This window comes from Pseudorca crassidens, chromosome 2 (assembly GCF_039906515.1).
Source record: "Pseudorca crassidens isolate mPseCra1 chromosome 2, mPseCra1.hap1, whole genome shotgun sequence".
Taxonomy (NCBI): domain Eukaryota; kingdom Metazoa; phylum Chordata; class Mammalia; order Artiodactyla; family Delphinidae; genus Pseudorca; species Pseudorca crassidens.
Genome location: NC_090297.1, coordinates 6906060 through 6922148, shown reverse-complemented (window position 1 = coordinate 6922148; position 16089 = coordinate 6906060). Strand labels below are relative to the sequence as shown.

Sequence of the window (16089 nt, the reverse complement as noted above, 5' to 3'; positions counted from 1 at the left end):
TAAGTAAAATTTTGTGTGATGGGAGTTGTTGGGTTTTTTCTTGGAAAAGGTTAATAGCTTTCATCAGATTCTCACAGGATTACGTGACCCAAAAAAAAGTGAAGAACCGTCGAGACTGGCAGCCTTGGCGTGAGCTGCGGCTCCAGGGTTCTTTGGGGGGATGGGTCCTTGTGCTTCTCACAGGTCTCTGGAGGGGAGCTTGGGGCCCTTGTCAGTTTAGACATTGAAAGGAAACTGGCCCTATTTTCCTCTTTGAACTGGGAGACATGGGAGGTAGCAGGTATGTGTATTTAATGAAAGCTGCAGGCAGCAAACAGACCTGGGCAAAGTCTCCCTTCTCTGGACTCAAGGTAGGGGAGTTTTCACTCATCGCAACAAAAATGGCTGGGGTGCCCTCGTGCCTGCCGCCTTTGTCAAATCGTGCCCTTGTGTTTGGAGGTTAACTGCCTTTGGGATTCAGCAGAGGTCCAAACCCCAGGTCTGTTGCTCAGAGGCTGTATGATCTTAGATAAGGCCGTGGGACCGAGGCTTCTCTGAGGCTCAGTTTATCACCTGCTAAATGGGCATAATAGTAGGGATTTCATAGACCTGCTGGGGGATCAAATGAGATCAAGTCTGTAACACACATAACAGTGCGTAACGTATATAATAAGGACTTGATCAATGGTAGCTAAATAATGTATGTATCAAATATCTATCGATCAATCAATTGCTCCAAAGATGGATGTCTCCTAAGAATAAGTTGACCTCTCTCTGTCCTCAATTAGGAAAAAGGTGAATTTGATGCATAAGCCACAGGGCAACTTTAGGAGCTGGAAAATAAAAGAAACGTAAAGCTATGTTTAGTTTAAATGCCCAGTCAGCATAGCAATGAGTAAACGCTTAAAAGTAACTCTCCCCTTTGTACAGCATTTTGACTTCTTACATTTATTTGCTCTTTTTAATCCGGTGGCGATTTCTTCACCAACCCAACAAGTCAAGTTGCCCTTCCTTATTCAGAGGTGGGGCTTTGAAGAGTGCTTGCTGACACAAGGGCTTCGCAAGTGCTAGGTAGGCTCCCTGGAACACCCCCGCATGATACACGCAGGCACCCACCCTGACCTGTCCACCATCACCCCACCAAATGACTCTCTGATGTGCTGACTGAAAAAAACATGCACAACCTAAAAGATGAGAGTTATAGTTTATTCGGCAGACATTCTGAGGACTTAAGCCCAGGACACAGCCTCTCAGCTCTGAGGGGCTGCTCCGAAGAGGCAAGAGGGAAGCCAAGAGATCTAGGAGTTTTTGCAACAAAGACCAGGTAGTCAGAACATCAAAAGATGACTGTTAAAGAAAACCAGACATCTCAAGTTCAGGACTTTAGCACTTCTCTATGTATGGGAAGAGGCAAGAGTCTGGGCTCACTGAAATCATTCCTCTGATATGCACCTCAGCTCTCTGGGGCCGGTGTCCTGTGCTTTCTCATCCTGAGGTTCTTCAGGGTGCACGGCTGCAGGGTGACTGCAGTAGTTGACTGCTAGAAGCTGGGGGGGCACCCTGCTTCCATCCCGAGTTCCCTCAGGGCTCACCATCAGGACAACTGTAATATGGTGGCTTGGTGGCCGCAACACCCTTTGTTTACTTGCACGGTAGGCAACATTTTTCATTCGCAGATGCAGGGTTGCAATGAAGAAAGTCCTCCCCCAAACCCCCTTTCTTCTGCAGGGTCCAGTCTAGGAGGACCCTGTCTCCCCGTAGTTCTGTATTCGAGGGCATAAAAGACAGGCTGCCTTGGACCTGTGGCCGCTTGTTCCTGAGACGGCCACAACCAGGGCCCCAGCAGAATGGCTGCAGCCATAGGATGACTGACCCCCTCGTGTTACCCACACTGGGATTAGATCTTCTGTGTCAGCGGAGTTACTGTTTATCAAGAGTGCTGGGGCTTTCATGCTGGGTTCATGCCATGTATTTCCAGGCGGTGAGGAAGAATAGTGACTCCTTTTTTTTTTTTTTCCTACTGAGATATAACTTACATACCATAAATTTCACCATTTAAAAGTATACAGTTTGGTGCGTTTTAGTCAGCCCTCTGTATCCGTAGGTTCTGTATCTGTGAATTCAACCAACGGTGGATTGAAAAAAATTAAAAGAAACATTTCCAGGATGTTCCAAAAAAGTAAAACTTTAATTTGCTGGTGCAACTATTTACATATTATTTACATTAAATTTACAATTATTTACATTGTGTTTATATTGTACTAGGTATTATAAGTAATCTAGAGATGATATAATGTATACGGGAAGATGTACCTAGGTTATATCCAAATACTACCTCATTTTATATAAGGAAGGTGAGCATTCTCAAATTTTGGGATCTGAGGCGGGTCCTGGAACCAATCCCCCTTGGATACGGAGGGACGACTAGATTCACAGAATTGTGCAACCGTCAGTATGATCTAATCCCAGGACGTCGTTATCCTATTTTTTAATTCACATTTTTGGACAAGATCAATCCCATTAGGCCGACTGGGGAACAGTACACCTGGGCCCTCGGTGGTTAGATTTAAGACAGGAATGCCTCCCGGGTGCACTGTCTCGAAGCTGTGTCTGGGGCGGGGGGGGCATAAATGGAAGCTTGTCCTTGTTACTTCTGTAGCCCCCTTTCTCCGTAGCCCCTTTGCTTGTTAGTCAGGGGTGTGTGTACATCTGGGTGCTGGATGGATTCTAGGGGAAATACAAATGGGCTCCACATCCTGGGGTAGGAAGTGGTGAGACAGACTTTGGCATGTGGAGAGGCCTTTGTAAGCCGGTCCTCACTTCCACAAAAATGATTCAAGACAAAAAAAATGAGGCCTAGATACGGTTTGGCTTCTCTGGATGGAAAAGTGGATACAAATCTGGTTATTTCAGTCCTCTAGTTACCAGGGTCTGGTGTCTCCCAAGTGTACTTATTCATCTGTTAGTGGCCCAGGGCAAGGCATTTTGGCGGCTTTGAAAAGAAAATGAGAAGAAAGAACCAATGAGGGCGGAGGTCTCAGCCGGAAATGCTCCCAAGTGTCTATACACCTGGAGCAGGAAACTATTGCTTCCTCGGGCCTGTGGCTCCATAGAGGTTCCTTTGATGAGCTGATGAATGCATGGGAGTGCCTGCTACGTGCAGGAACTCCACTACTGCAGTCCTTACAGTTACTCTGAGGGCTGGGGGGGGGGGGTCATTCATTCATTCCTCCATTATATATTGAATCCATACCATGGGCCTCACGCTGTCCGTACACATGAGGACACCAAGGCTTGGAGAGGCTAAGCAATTCGCCAAATTGAGGCCGGCTGGCAGGTGCTTAAGGAGTGAGGCTTGGGGGTCAGAAAGGCATGGATTTGGGTCCTGGTTCCACCCCCGCACTCTCCTCCTTGCGATGCTGGCCGAGTTTTACCTTTCTGGCCCTCGATTTTCTCACCTGAAAATGGGGCAGTACTAGTACCTATCTCATAGGACTGTTTTGAGGATTGAAAGAGATTATCTGGGGTGGGTTTAGGGTGATGCCTGGCACACTGAACACTCAATGTGACTTAGCTTTACTATTTTTTAAAAAATATTTATTTGTTTATTTCTTTAGGCTGTGCCAGGTCTTAGTTGCGGCATGCACATGGGATCTAGTTCCCTGACCAGGGATCGAACCTGGGCCCCCCTGCATTGGGAGCACGGAGACTTACCCACTGGACCAACAGGGAAGTCCCTATAATTATTATTATTATTGCCAGAGGTCACACACTGAATCAGGATTAGAACCCCCTTTTCCCTTCCATCAGCTTGTGCTCAGGATCCTCAAAGCCTTCCTCACCCCATCTACTCCGCGGCGATGGCCACCCTGGGGCGAGGGTGGGCGGGGAATTGTCCTCTCCCCTGGAGTGCTGGTGTGGGGAAAGGTAGACCTGACCTGCAGCTATCCAATGCACCTGGGCGTTCTCACCTGCTGACTGGCTCTTTCCTTCTCTAGGACTATTCTAGAAACCCCGGGAAGTCTGGGAACATGGACTCCACGCAGACTCATCCCTGTGAGCCTCGGGACGGTCGTCTGTCCAATGGGGACAGCTCACACCTGGCCTCCTCCTGCCCACCCCCGCCCCCCGTGTGCCCAAATGGGATTACCCGTCTGGACAGCGGCTGCTTCCCCCCCAAGGACCATTTTCTCCCCGTGCGAGCCTCATGAGTCTCACGGGGCCGAGAAGACCTTCGCCGTCAGCTTTGCGTCTGTGGAGGAGACAGGTGCCTGCCGGGTCGCAAGCGCTGAGGCTGCGAGGAGGGTTTGCTTCGGAGGAAGCGATTTCAGTCCTGCAACAACCCTGAGGGCAGAAACGCTCGCATGGGGAGGCCCCGGGAACTCCTTTTTCCTTCATACCTGGGCGCGCGGGCCGCGGGGCAGTTCGTCTCCCAGGTCCAAACCTGGTCGGACTGGGTGTGATCTACGGTGGTTGGGGAAGGGAGAGGGGCTGGGGAGCCCCCTCCGCACAGCAGAGAGGGGTCTTCAGGGCCACTGCTGCACGTGCGTCCCCATCTACCCCGGGGGCGTCCCGCGCCACGCGCAGGGCAGCGTGGAAACGGGAGAAAAGGGAGGCGCGCACTTCGTGGGCTGTGCGGCGCCTCCCAGAGTCTGCGTTGGTGCCTCCGGGAACCTTTAAGGCCGATGCTGGGGGCTGCGCCCGGCCCCTCGGCTCAGCCGAGCCCTGCCTCACGCGGTCCCCGCCCGTAGCACCCGACTCTCGAGCGCCGCGCCTGGGCGATGCCCGCCGCCGGCCTCTGCGCCCCGGGACGCGCGAGCCCAGACACCCAGCGGCCCGCAGCGCCGGAACTTGGAGGCGAGGTGAGTGGGGGTGGGGCGCCGGGCCGGCGGGCGGTGGCCCCAGCGGGGTGCCAGTTTCTGGCCCTATAAGTCCTTTCCCGTCTCCTGGAATCGGGGCTGCGTAGGGCTTCCTAGCTCTCCAGGCTGGCAATGTCGCGGACACGGCAAATCCAGACCCAGGGCACCTCCCTCGCCCGCGCCCGGGACGCGGGTTTCTCTTTCCCTCTTCCCGGGGAGAGGCCCGCGGGCTGGGCATCGCGGCGGGCGGCCGCGTGGTTTCTGTTTGCTTTCTTACAGGCCCACTTCGGCCCGCCCGGGCTTCGGTCCCGCCGCGGAGGGGCGAGGAGCTCCCGGATGGGTCGCGATGGCCGTGGAGTCCGGCCCCGGGATCCCGCCCCTGAATCCCGCGGCGGGCGGAGGCGAGGGGCGCTGCGCTGTCCGCGCTGTCACCAGGGCAGCACCAGCCCAGCCGGGCGGCTGCGGTGGAGGGCCCGGGACCCGGTGCCCGGGGGGACCCGCTCCACGGCCGAGCGCGCCCGGTCCCCCAGCAGCGCTCCCCGCCGCCGCGCCCCGGGCCTCTGTCAAAGCGTACACCCCCCACCCTGCCCCGACGTGACCCGGGCGCCTGCGGCGCTCCCGCCCTGCTCCGCTGGGCTGGCGCCGCCCCCAACCGCCTCTCCTTGCCCTACCTGGGCCGTTTTCCTTTTCGGTCGGAGGAGCTGCAGGCGCCCGGCCTGTCTGGAGCGAGTCGACTCCACGGACCTGGGGCAGGAGAGACGCGTCTCTCGCCCCGGGGCCGTGTGGTGCGCGCAGGAGGGAGGACCAAGAAGCGGACTCTGCCTGGACTTGCCTGGGCTTGTTCAGAGCCGGGCTGCTTCCCTCAGTGGCCGCGCAGATCCGGGGCGATTTCGAGATTTTGCGGGAGCCTTGGAGCCAAGCCCCGGGGAGGAGGAGGCTGGAAGCCCGCGCGACCTGCTCGCCCCGTCCAAGGCTGAGCCCAGGTAAACGCTTGAGTTCTCTGTCAGTGTGAAAGTTGGTAAAGGAGGCAGGAGCTAAACTAAGTACTTTAACAATAATAATAATGGGAAGCCTGTTGAATTGTGTGGCCTCCGAGTCGAAAGAAGAATGTCCAAGAAACAACAAAATGCTCTTCGATTTCATAATCTTTGGAGAGAAAGGATTCCTTTTTCGGGTTTTGCATGGTTGGTTATTTCTTTCTTCCTCACTCTCCGTCGTGGGTGCAGGAGGGCTCCCTGGTCTGGGGGTGGAAATGGGAACTCTGGTCTTCCTGCCGCTGCTCAGCCACGTGCTATCGGAGCAAATGCCTTGACCTCCTGCAAGTGGGGGCATTGAAACTGCCCCCAAGGTGGTCGTGAAAAGTCTCAGATGTGAAGAGTGCTTTGGTCGCGAAAGTAGTGTTATATAAGAAGTCGAGTCCGCCAACTCGCGTTTCAAAGAGAGGAACAGGAGAAAGGGGTTTCAGACTTGCAGTCCCGCCGACCGTCTTCCACCCTCCCCCCATTCCCTCTCCTGCCCACGCCGGCCTTCTACCCCCCCTCCAGTGGTGGGAACAGCGTCCAGCCTGGGAGCGGCAGGTCAGGACGAAGACTTCGAGGGAGGGCGCTTCTGGTAATCCACCCTCCGGGCAGGGAGCAGCAGGCGGCAGTGCATGGACGCCCCCTCTCCCAGCTTAAGTGAATGAGGCTGGTAGCGCCGATGGGCACCTGCTCCAGTGCCTTCACCGTTTCTGTGCCTGGTGGGACACAGGGAGCAAAGGGACAGCATGGCTGGGCAGAAAGACCCAGGGCCCGTGCCCTCCTGTTACATCCGTGCTGGTCTCCTGCAGCAGGAAGTGGCTGGGCGTCCTGGATAAGTGCCTGTGGAGCTCTGTAGCCAGGAATCTTGTCGGGAAGGCAAAGTGGTGCCCTGTAAGTTATGTGGGCCCATTTCTGCCTCTGCCCCCAGGCCCAAGAGAGCTTTGGGACAAATGGCCGCTCCCCTGAGCCTCTGCGTAGCCATGGCTGGGGTGGGTGGACTGAGCAGGAGGCGGGGCTCCTGTACTCCCTGACATTTCCCTTGAGGGTCTTTCCAGGAGCAGAGGGCTGATGGGGCAGCATCAGCTGGTACCCTAGGGCCCACTGGCATCAGCTGCCCTGTGGGTTAGTGGCCTGTTTCCTGAGCTTCCCAAACCCTAGGACTGGCCAGGACCGTCCTGCTCTGCCTGCCAATCCAGCTTTCTCCCCCGCCTCAAGAATCCCCTGGTTAACAGGCTGGGCAGTCCCAAGGACCACACTTTTACACCCCACCCCGGACCCCTGGCACACAAATCAATGATGCTAAACCTAGACCGGCCTCCGGGTCCTTTTTGTCACAGCACGTCAGGCAGCCCCTCCCACTGATCATGCAACCTGATTGTCTTCCCAGCCCTGAACTTGCCCTTGTAACTGGCCGCTGGGCTAGGAGGTATAGGAAGATGAAAAGATGTACAAGATGCTGCCTCTGGTTAGAGGCTGCTCAGCCTCGGGTTAGAGGAGGTCAGACGTTTGCAACGAGAAAATGACTAGGCAGCACCCGTTCGTGCATTCACTCAGCAAATACTTATTGAATCCCTGCTGTGTGCCTGCACCACTTAGCATTGAGAATACAGCAGTGAACTAGGCAGGCAAATCCTTGCTTTTGTGGAGCAGCTGATCTTCTGATGGAGAAAAGAGGTGATACATGAACAAAATAAATATTCAAATAATGTTAGGTCGTGATAAATGCTGTGAAGGGATTGGAGGATGAAGAGTGCTGGGGGAGGTGTTAAGTCACTGAGGTGAGGGGAGGGCTTTTCAGGGTCAGCAGGTGCAAAGGTGCATTTGAGAAATTTGCAAGGAAGCCAGTGAGGCTGGAGGTGCGTGGTAATAGGTTAAGTCAGGCAGGGGCTTTGTACGCCTTGAGGACTTAGAATGAAATCCAAAGGGTGACGTGCAGCAGCCTTTGGAGGGTTTTGAGCTGCAAACATCATGATCTTATGTTTTAAAACAATCACTCTGGCTGCTGTGTAAAGAAAATACACAAGAGTGGCAGCTGGGAGACCTGCTGGAGGCTGTTCCTTGGTCTGGCTAGAAACCACAGTGGCTGGGCTAGGGCTGTATCCTGGAGAGGATAGAGGCAGTAGGTTTTGAAGGCAGAGCCGAAGGAGTCTGCTGCTGGATGGACATGGGGGGATGGGCAGAAAAAAAAAAGGAGACGACGATGACTCTGAAGTCTGTGGCTCACACAGATGGGTGAATCATTTATCGAGGTGGGGAAAACTGGGAGGCACAGGCTGCAGGGTTTATGGGGCATCTGGAGCTCTGATCTGGCTACAGTAGGTCACCTGTTAGCCATCGGAGTGTTGGAGAGAGGTCAGCACAGGGGGTCTCAGTGACTAAGATGGTGCCGATGCCGTGAGACCGGGTGAGATTGCTGAGGGAGGGCGGGGGGGGGGGAGGTTTGCGGCAGAACAGAAGGTGGGAAGGAGCCACCTTGGGAAATGAGGAGAGAATGGACAAGGGAAGTGACAGAACAGTGCATATGGTACGTGCTTAATAAATATTTGTCGGGTGGATGGGTGGACATGTGAAATGTCAGAGGACTGCTGTGCAGTGCTGAGTATCTATAGGCCCAGTGGGGAATGTAATGGGTTAGTAAATGGGCTGGGATTTCAGGGACTCAACAGGGCTGGGGAGAGGTCATGGTAGTTTGTGGAAGTAGAAAGGATTTGATCTGAGCCTGGGAGAGCAGCCAGGATTCTGAGACAGTTGGAGAAAAGGGAAAGGTAAATTGAAGGGAATGGCATTAGCAAAATTAGGGATGCCTGAGGCATATTTAGGAGTCTGATACAGGTAGTGGAGTTAGACTGGGTGGAGGGTTCTTACAAAGGGGGAGTTGGTAGAGTGGAATGGCTGAGGTTCCCTCCCCCACAGGGGTGGCTGGAGGACAGACAGCCCATCCCCAGGCCCCGTCTTCATTCCCAGGCCTACACCCTGTCAAATATTGGGTGAACAGGCCCGCTTCTGCCGCCCGGCCTAGGCAGAGCACCTGACATCTTCTGGTCTCTGTTTGCTAGGGAGAGCGTGGGGGGTATGATCTTTGTTTTGTTTTGTTTTGTTTTATTTTGATATCGGTCTTAGCAATATTTTTTTGGTTTTGTTTTCACTGAAGTACAGGTGATTTACAATGTTGTGTTAGTTGCAGGTGTACAGCAAAGTGATTCAGTTATACATACATATATATGTATTTTTTCAGATTCTTTTCCCTTATAGTTTATTATAGAATTTATTTATTTATTTTTATTTTTTTGCAGTACACGGGCCTCTCACTGCTGTGGCCTCTCCCGTTGCGGAGCACAGGCTCCGGACGCGCAGGCTCAGCGGCCATGGCTCACGGGCCCAGCCGCTGCGCGGCATGTGGGATCTTCCCGGACCGGGGCACAAACCCGCGTCCCCTGCATCGGCAGGCGGACTCTCAACCACTGCGCCACCAGGGAAGCCCTATTATAGAATATTAAGTATAGTTCCCTGTGTTATGCAGTAGGTCCTTGTTGGTTATCTATTTTGATCTTCATTTTTGATTGCTGAAAAGTGAGGAAGACCTTGGAACTCACCTCCCTAGGGAGTGATGTGGATGCAGGCTCCCCCCAAAACTCTCCATCCAGCAGTTCCTGCTGAGTTTGCCCCGGTGGCCATTGCTGAAGGGATTGCCTGTGTCTCATGTTTGTACCCCACCTTGAGAAAGAGAGTCCTGGCTCCAGCACCCAAAGAATCGGCATCATTTTGTTTTAATCTGTCTGACAACAAGGGCTGTTGTGTGTGTGTTAGTCAGCTGGGGGGGCTGGCAGGGGCTACTTTAAATCCCAATTTCAATGAAAGAGTCCTTAGGAATGAAAGCATTTGGTGGCCAACCTTGGGCGTCCCCTCCCATTCTGGGTCTGGCTGTAGATGCCATGCAGACGCTGCCGGATGCTGGGGTCCATTAGCAGGTATGGGTCTTTTCTCTCCATTCAAAGGCATCTCAGTTCCCCAACGTCCATGAAGCACGTGGCTTCAAGTCAAGGGCTTGTCTTCCAGGCCCATCTCTGTCACTGGCTGCTTGAATCTGGAAATATGACTTAACCGTCCTGGATTTTAGTTTCTCATCTGTAAAATTGGGCTTATGTTAGGCCTACTTCGTAGAGTCACAGTGTAAAATAAATGAGATAATGTACATCAGCCATGCAGCAGGGCGTTGTGGTGGCTATTAGGTATCATCAGTGATAGCGAGCTTTGCTTTCACAGATGTTTAATACTTTCACTAAATCAGAAGAACCTTCCTTTACACTGATATAATGTAGTGAGGTTTGGGAATTTTTTGTGTGTGTTGGATTTTTGCATTGCAAATATCCCTTTCTTCCCCTTCCTAAAGATTGATGCTTTCGGGCTTCCCTGGTGGTGCAGTGGTTGAGAGTCCGCCTGCCGATGCAGGGGATACGGGTTCGTGCCCCGGTCTGGGAGGATCCCACGTGCCACGGAGCTGCTGGGCCCGTGAGCCATGGCCGCTGAGCCTGCGCGTCCGGAGCCTGTGCTCCACAACGGGAGAGGCCGCAGCAGTGAGAGCCCACGAACCGCAAAAAAAAAAGATTGATGCTTTCATTTTTGTTGTTAACTAGTGTTGCAGATGTTGAAGTGGAGCAAAATGCCTTGGGTGGATGCAAAAAGAATACACTCTGCTCCCATATCCCTGGCTGTGGGCAGGTGGTAACCGACCCCGGGCAGCTCTCATGCATGGCGCCCGTGGTTGACCAGTCTAGTCCTAGGCCCCACCCTGACCTCCATGGTACCAAGTGACCTCTTACTGCACTGTCATCTGACAGTGACCTCTTACTGCATTGTCATCTGACGCTTGTCTTGTCCCTTCCTGAGAAGGGTGCTGACTCACTGCTCCCAGCCTCCCCACCTCACTTAGCATCGGGCTGGGCAGCTCCTGCCTGATTCTCATCGCCTCCTCTGAACGGGCCCATCCTCCTCCTGGCAAATCAGCCACGGGCTGGGTGCATCATGGCTCCCTATGAGGAAAGTGGGTGGAGGAAGGGGAGGTTCCATCCAGAGGAGAAAGAGCCGGCCTGACAGTAGTGGGGGAGGGGTGTCCATACTGGGGGAGGGGTGTTAGGTGACTTGAGCTGAATTGATCACTAAACTTGGCGTTAAACTTATTCTGAAGCTGTCACATCATCTCACAACAAAATTAATTAAGCTAGACTTGAAAGTGGGTGACTACTCCCGTTATAACCCCCTTTGATTATGAAACTCACCACCAGTGATGGGGTAAAGCAAGTTTAAATTCCTGGACCGTGTCATCGGCCACTGATGGATACAGTTCCTCCCCCAGGATCACCGCAAGGTAGGTGGTGGTTCTCAGAATTATCTACCCAAAACCCAAAGCAAATTCAAATCCCTTGCCTCCAACCTGGAGCTACAGAGAAACAGTTCTGGATAATCTGCTGAGAAACAGCTACTTGGGGGCCTGTGTTGAATTTACTTACCCTGGGTACCACCCAGCCATCTCCCTGCCCTGAAAGCCCACCTCCCTGATGGGGCAGAGCCAGGGGAGGGATGTTGTCTGGGATGTAGAGAGACCCTGCGGGGGTGAGCAGGCAGCTGTGGTGGCCTTTTAGCAGGAGAGAAGGGAGGACGGGCCCAGAGTAATATTTCAGACCAAGCCTGCACCGTGGGGCCCAAGAGCGTTCCACCTCGGCACCCACTGAGGACTGTCCCATCCCCTCAAAAGCCGTTTAACCCCAACGTACTTCAAAACTTCCCTTCCCTGCGAGCCACTCCTAAGCCACATCATTCTACACCGAATTTTTTTTAATAAATTTATTTATTTTATTTTCTTATTTATTTTTGGCTGTGTTGGGTCTTCGTTGCTGCACGCGGGCTTTCTCTAGTTGCGGTGAGCGAGGGCTACTCTTCGTTGCGGTGTGTGGTCTCTTGTTGCGGAGCACGGGCTCTAGGCGCACGGGCTTCAGTAGTTGTGGCACGTGGGCTCAGCAGTTGTGGCTCACGGGCTCCAGAGCACAGGCTCAGTAGTTGTGGTGCACGAGCTTAGTTGCTCCGCGGCATGTGGGATCTCCCCGGACCAGGGCCCAAACCCGTGTCCCCTGCGTTAGCAGGCGATTCTTAACCACTGTGCCACCAGGGAAGCCCTGAATTTTTTTTTTAAAAGCAAACCCTTCCCAGCCTCTCATTCCCTCCTCTTCACCAGAGAATCACACCTTCTCTAGAACGCTTCCAGAAATGCAAGCTTGAGTGTGTACACATAGTGCTAATTATGTTCAGTTATGTGAATTGTTTCCATTTAAGTCTAATTACCGTACTGAAGGCTAACAGTTATCCTTAAATACGTGTCAGATTAACTTTGTTAGAAGTCGTGTTAAAGGCAGTGGAGAAATAGAAAGAACACTGTTTGGTAGTGCGATGGTCCTTGTTTTACCCCTCATTTCCTCTGTGCTGTTGGGTAAGAATTTAACATCTCTCAATCCATCTTCTTGGAATAAAAAATTCCCGTCCTGCCTGCCTCACAGAGGATCGCATCATTCACAAGTATTCTGTGATCCACCCCGTGTCCAAGGCTCTGTGCAACCGTGGGCAGGACAGACCATCGCTGCCCAGACGGACTTTACCGTCCAGTCAGGACAACAGAAGGTGAATAAGTAATGCATAAATAGCAAACACTTATTGAGTGCTTACTGTGTGCCGCACGCTGTGCTAAGCACTTTTCAAATATTCCCTTATTTAATCCTTGTAACGAGGCTGTGAGGAAGCTACTATTGTACCCATTTTACATATGGGGAAACTGAGGTGTAGGGGGTTTACATTGCTGGGCACAAGTGTGGTTATGGCTGAGGCCGGGCTTGAATGCAGGTAACATGGCTCAGAGTCTGCAGTCATGGTCATTCTGCTGCTTCACGCACGATGTGCGGGAGACTGCAGGGCCACCTAGAACCCGAATGGTGTGAAGGCACTTTGAGATCCGCGATCCTGCCACCTTAGCCCTCTTCTCTTGTTCAGAAGTAGGTCCCGGGTCCCATCCACACCCAAGGGGAGGGGATGGCACAAGGGCCTGAGCGCTAGGTGGCCACAGTCACGGGGCCTGAAGGGTCTGTCCACCACCATTTCTAACTCTATTGTGGACCTTTTGTTCCTCGTAGTTTCTTGTCCTGCCAGCAATTTACAATTTTTAAAAAAGTTGAGACACTGGCGGCATTTCTTACAATTTTTCCTGATCCCCCTGGATTTTGAGGACTGCCCTCGTTAATATCGTCACGGCTGTTTCCATGGTTAAATGGTCCCAGGAATTTTATGAAAGAGAAACAGAGCCACGGGAGCTTGAGGCAGAGTCAGCAGAGAGAGAGGCCAAGCCCAGTGAGGAATTCAGACATTTAATCAAAACTTTAAATTCACCCATCTCTTATTGTTCCTTTATCCATTCATTTATGTGTTCCCGCGGCTGGCACGCTTGGTGAGCCCCTTCTGGGCTGTGGTCCCAGCTCTGCGCCAGTCCCCTCACTGCATCCAGGGCAGAGTTCACAAGAGGAGAGGGTGGGACACCCTCTGCCTAGGACCGTGGGCGGGGGGACAGGCGGACAAAGGGAACAGTATGCTTCTTAAAGCAGAATAAACACTGTTTTACCTTCTCCTGCTGAGCCAGACCATCACTGAAGGTGCATGGCTGTGCTGTGCAGTGTGGGACGACGGCCTCAGGGCACTGGGCTGTTGTACGCGTTAGTAAGTGTGTTCTATAGCATTCGCATTTCTTCTCTGGCTCTGCAACCGTCACCTGTCTCTCCTCGGTCTTGTCAGTGAATCCGATTGCAGCAAACCTGTTCCTCCCTTCTGAGTGGCTGCTTCTAAATTACTGCGGGACTAGGAACCCCCATCCCTACAGCAGGTTAGCACTGTGTGTAAGGTACGAGTTACTAAGTGGATCTCAAGGGCAATCGTGCCCCACCCCAACATCAGAATAAGGGAGTGGGTGTCATTTGAAAACAAAGCTTTGATGCGTTGCTTTTAATGTTAGTCACGTCGTTTACTTGATTTTGACTTTCATCTAACTGTAAAGTTGGGGTGACTAGGTTTATCCAAGGAGAGTACTGATTAACAGAAAGTGAGAATATTAACAGAGCACAGTATCGGGGGTAACAGTACATTCTGAGGAAGGGCAGGAGTTTCAGGCTGCTCAGAGGTCTCTTCTCACTCCTCCCCCACAAGCCCCTGTCCCCTCCCTCTTCCTGTTGCAGTGAGTTCCCTGATGACCCCAGGGGTATTTGAGGGTCTTGTGGCGACTGTAACAAATGACCACAAACTGGGTGGCTTAAAACAACAGAAATGTCCTCTCTCAGTGTCACAGAGGCGTTTCCAGATGCCTGAGGTCGGCTCCGAGCACAGGCGCTCAGTCAAGTGGACTCCCCCCAGCTGGGTCAGCGCACCTGCACACTGACACCGTTGTCCCTTTGGGCTGCGGCATTCCTGGTTCCAGGAATGTTTGTTCCAACGAACAAACTTCTGAAGAGTCCAAATCACTGTTACCTTGAAATCAGGTGTGCTCAAGAGGGTCTACCATGTAGACATAATTCCTTACATTTACGGTTTCTGAAATACGTTCCCATCTGCTGTCTCAACCAGTGTTGTGCGTCCTCTTGTACAGACGACACGCCTGCAGCTCAGCCTCATCATTAGCGAGCAGAGGATGTGAACCAGGGCTTCCTGACTCTGACAGCAGCCCGGGGCACGGATGGGTGATGCTTGGGGTGGGCATGGGAGCCCACGGCCAGGGCATGTACCGTGCCTCCCCCAGGAGAGGAGGGCTGACCGAGACTTGAGGGACGAGTAAGGGTTGTTGGTTGAAGCTGGAAAGTGGGTGCTCAAGACAGAGAGGCCGGCCCCGCAAGGTGCAGAGGCAGGAGAGCTGGCACCCGAGGAGCCGAAGGTTCTGGGCTGCGATCTCGGGGAAATCTCCGTTCCGCTGCCACCCCCGCCCAGTCTCCTTCAGTGAGCTGGCTTGTGGCTCAAATTTACAGATTAGAGCTTCATTCTTCTGGCTTAAGCCAGAAGGCAAATTCGCTCTACAGTCAGGTGCAAAATCCCTTGAACCGGCGGGGCTGTTGCTAAGCCAGCCAGTCTGCAGGTTGTGGTGTCCGGTTCTTCTGAGGACAGGTTTTGCTCAGTGGATCAGCGGTCAGGCAGGGTTTGAGGACGCTGGCTACCTGTGGGCGTAGGTGGAAAGTGAGCCATCAGTATGTAGGGACAGGAGCAGAGCGGACGGCACTTGGGGTCCACAGACATCCCTCCTTTGTAATTCCTGGCAGGCCAGCCTTGAGCTGTCTGATCACATGGAGACGTCGGGTCCTCCTGCCCTGCCCTGCCTCATACACTAGACTAGATGCTCGGGCCTCCCTCTGTGGGGCCGTGGGTAGGTTCCCCCGTTAATGTACTGCTCCGTGCAGTGAGTTCATGTCTGCCTGGCTTCTGTGTCTCTTCCATTCTCCCACCCCTGCATTCCAGACCCCAGTTAACTCCCAGAGTCCAGTTCCCAGACTGGGGCTTTAGGGAGCTGCTCCCTTCTCGCGGGAACCAGAGGGGCAGCATCTCCGTAGCATCCAAGGGGCAGCATTTTCCGTCTAGCCCACTGGGAATACTGGTTTTGTTTGCCTTTGTACCTGCATATTCTTTTTTTTTTTTACTTTTTTTAAACTATTGTTTTATTGAGGTATAGTTGATTTATAATATTAGTTTCTGGTGGACTATGTGGTGATTCAAAATGTTTACACCTTATACTCCATCTAAAGTTACTTTAAAATATTGGCTATATTCCCTGTGCTGTACAATATATCTTTGTAGCTTTTTTTTTTTTACATAGTACCTTGTACCTTTATTCCCCTCCCCCTATCTTGCCCCTTCCCCCTTCTCTCTCCCCACTGGTAACCGCTAGTTTGTCCTCTAAATCTGAGAGTCTGCTTCTTTTTTGTTATATTCATTTGTTTTATTTTTTAGATTCCACATATAAGTGATAACTTATGGTATTTGTCTTTCTCAGTCTGACTTATTTCACTTAGCATAATACCTTCCAGGTCCATCCATGTTGTCGCAAATGGCAAAAATTTCATTTTTTTTTATGGCTGAGTAGTATTTCATTGTGTATATATATACACCATGTTTTCTTTATCCATTCACTTGTTGATGGACACTTAGGTTGCTTCCATATCTTG

At 52.5% G+C, this 16089-nt stretch overlaps 1 long non-coding RNA gene across 2 annotated transcripts; it reads right to left on the bottom strand.

Moving 5' to 3' along the window:
* Positions 1 to 1195: 1195 nt before the first annotated feature.
* On the bottom strand, positions 1196 to 6353 carry LOC137214908 (uncharacterized). 2 transcript variants are annotated; one of them, XR_010939054.1, is made up of 4 exons: positions 5510 to 6353; positions 4130 to 4323; positions 2905 to 2971; positions 1196 to 2706 (listed from the first exon to the last, which is right to left on the bottom strand). It is a non-coding gene; the product is annotated as an uncharacterized lncRNA (long non-coding RNA). The 2 variants fall into 2 exon arrangements; XR_010939048.1 differs by having other exon boundaries at positions 1196 to 2971; positions 5510 to 6352.
* Positions 6354 to 16089: the final 9736 nt, after the last annotated feature.